General features: G+C 36.9%; 1 pseudogene; it reads right to left on the reverse strand.

The window, feature by feature from the left end:
• Positions 1–1,805: 1,805 nt before the first annotated feature.
• LOC118576462 lies at positions 1,806–2,772 on the reverse strand (annotated as a pseudogene).
• Between the last annotated feature and the right edge of the window lie 834 nt (positions 2,773–3,606).

The raw sequence follows: 3,606 nt of genomic DNA on the forward strand, positions 1-3,606 counted from the left end.
CCATATATTCTGGCCTCTACTTTTGTATTGCCGTGAGTTCCTGTGTGGCTGGTGTGTCTCCACATTTATGTTTCTTGTGCTTTTCTTTGCCTCTTTTCTTCTCTTGGATTTGATCTTTTCCATTAGTTTTTCTGTTTTGTCTTTCTATAGCTAATTTTTTTATTATTAAAACTTATATACCTATTTGTTTTCTAAGGGCAAAGAAAAAATGGTGTGGATCCTGATGAGAAGGGACAAGGGAGGGATTTCGATTGAATGGGAACAGAAAACTCTAATCAGGATTTATTATATGGAAAAAATATTTTTTCCAATTAAAAGAATTTGAAGTAATATAGTTATAATGATGCATATTTGTGATCCCAGAGCTGGAGATAGAGATGACAGAATCCCTGGGGCTATCATCTTGGATTATTTGGCAAGACCGAGGACACTGAGAGATGGTTTCACAAAAACAAATCGAATGGCTTCTGAAAAGAAGAACTAAGTATCTCCTGGCACACACACACACACACACACACACACACACACACACACATCCTTCATCAGTGCACACACACATGCAAACACAGCCTTCATCTCTGCACACACACATTCGCACATTATAGTGATATTTTATTTGTACTAAATGTGATTTTATATGTATATTAATAAAGTAGCCTTGGGGTCAGAGCAACCATAGCAGAACCTGGGCGGTGGTGGTGCATGCCTTTAATCCAGCACTTGGGAGGCAGAGCTAGGCAAGATCTCTGTGTGTTCAAGGATACAGCCAGCATGGCGACACATGCCTTTAATCTCAATACCAACCATAGAAAACCTGGAGGTCTGTACAGACAGGCAATGAAGAGGAGGTCATGTGGTTGGGTTTAAGACTGATGAAAAGACAGAACAGAAGGTCTATAAAAAAGAAAAACACAGGAAGTAGGTCTCTCTTGCAAAGAGGAAAGACAGAGCAGCAGTGAAGGGTAAGGTTTTCAGCTCTCAGCTATTGCTCTGACCTCTTGGATTTTAACTCTGCAATTGGCTTTGTGTTTCATATTTAACAAGACAGTTACATCTACAACACATCCTTCATCTATGCACACACATCCTTCACCTGTGCATACACACATCCTCATCTGTTCACACATCACAAAACCCATATTTGTACATCATGTATGAGCATATAAAAATTTTTATTAAACAACAATATTTCAATAAACGTAGATTAAATGAAGTAGAAATAAACAGGCACATGAAATTTGCATATAAGATTCACTCATTAAGTGACTGTGTAAAAGTTTAAATTCACATTATTTTTTATGGATACACAGAAATGATAATTAGGAAACAATTAAGCTTACAATATGATATTTAAACTATTCTTGATGACTTAGAGTAAATAAACATTGAAAAACGCTTGAAAAGTCACTATCAACAGGAGCTTCCTTTAGTAACCTTAGCATCTAGGGAACATTGATGACATAAAATGAAAAGGAGATTCTAAGGGAATTCCTTTCAAAAATATCAACTTATGCTGCACAATGAACCACAAGACTCTATACTATTTGGCAGCAGAAACATAAAAGGATGTATATAAATTATACCACAATTTTGTTTGAAGCAAATGAATAATCTTACTTTGCTACTTGAAGTATGAAACAGGTTAACAAGAATCTTTTTTTAATAAAAAATATAATTGCAAATGACCAGCAAGTCTCCTTACAACCATCTGTAACTCCAGTTCCAGGGCATCCAATAACCACTTCTGACCTCATTGTGGACAAGGAGTGCACACCTACATACATCACTGCAAAACACTAATGCCCTTAACTAAATATATTTTGAAAGAAGACAAAAATTGCCTTTTTAAGAAATTTGGTGGCACATTGACCACAAGCTTTTGAGAATATTGATTATTCTGTTATCAGAACTGATTTGTACCAAAGGAGTAATTGTGGGATAGACATTCATCATAAACTTCTGAACAGTCAGGATGACTGAATCGTACTTCCATAACAGGACTGAGGTGCATGAGATGATGAAGTCCACCCAGTACATGACCACAAAGAAAACCACCAGTAGCAAGATGGTCTGGGTGGCCCTCTTCTCAGGGGATGCTCTCATGTGGCTGATGCTGTGAAGATGCTTGCATTGCCTCTGATGTCTGAACAAGATAATCACCATGTATGCACTTGTGGTCAACATTACTCCTACAAGAAAGACATCTCTGAAGACTGTCACTGTTAAAATCAGTGACCTGGTGATGTAGTTCATAGACAAGAGTGAGCAATATTTGGTGATCTTCATCTGGTTGCTCTCTGTCACATTGGTAAAGCCAACAACATAGAAGATACAGCTACTAGTGAATGACAAATTGAAAGACCAAATATAGAAGAAAGCATTGGTTTGTATGTTTTTAGTTTATGTTTAAATTTTGCCAACAATGATGTGTTGGGACTGATAGTGACAGCCTGGAATACACTCAAGAGGCAGGTCAGGCAGATGGAGAGGCCTCTCATCACCCTGCTTATGTAAAAAGTTGCCTTACATTTGAAGTCATTCTCAAAGTTCAGTGACTCAAATAAGTCTGTAAGCCAAAGGTCCCCTCCAATGAGGACCATCACTATATGGATGAAGGTCAGTTGACAGGAGATCAAGGTCCATGGGCTTAAATCTATGAGCTAGGTTATGGACAGTGTAGAAAAAAAGGAGAGACATATTGGCTAGGACTCCAAAAACAGTTTGGAAATTAAGGATATTCTTTTTAAGGACATAAGTGGAAAGTGTATTCATCTTAACATCATGGTGGAAATATAATTCATATACCTAGAAAAAATAATAGAGTGTACATCAAACTTGTGATTCAATGGTCAGTAGTCAAACATCATCATTCTTGTTTAACTTATTCTTAATTAACCTGTCTCTTTAACATTTGATGTTCTAGACTGGATAACATATACATATCCATGTATCTACCTGTATGTATCGCATATTAGAGATAATAAAGGCATCTACATTCACATCCTTCTATACAGAATATACACTGTGTGTGCCTGTAATGCACCTAGGTGTCATGCCTTAGAAATCCAGTCCTATTGATTTACATTACCTCATTTTATAGTTACACCTAAAACAGAAGTGATAAACACAGATATTAATCACATTTTTACAACCAATTAAACTTACGTTGACCTGGAAAATATTCACAAAAGAAATTCAAAAGAGTGAGGTAAGCCAATCTCTCTTTGCAAACTTTAATATGCTCTATTTTCAAGGATAGTGCAAATTTATATTTTGACTCAATTCTAATAGAATCACAGGGTTAATTCATGATAATCTGACTATTTTAATCACAGAAATAACCCATCACCTTTTGGAACACTCCACTTCCAGTTTAAAAAACTGACCTAGCCTGGTGATCAGATGGCCAAACACCCTAACAGTCAGGAAAAGCTTGATCTAGTAAAGGTATAGACTCATCTCAATTGCCGGAGACAAACATCTGATTCTCCCACCAACATATAGCTGTACTGTGATGGCCTGTGTTTATAAAAAGCTCCGGTATACAAGCTGGAGAGATAGCTCAGATCTCCTGCAGACTGAACAGACTACCACCGTGTAACCACA

The sequence above is a fragment of the Onychomys torridus genome, unplaced genomic scaffold (assembly GCF_903995425.1).
Source record: "Onychomys torridus unplaced genomic scaffold, mOncTor1.1, whole genome shotgun sequence".
NCBI classification, from domain to species: domain Eukaryota; kingdom Metazoa; phylum Chordata; class Mammalia; order Rodentia; family Cricetidae; genus Onychomys; species Onychomys torridus.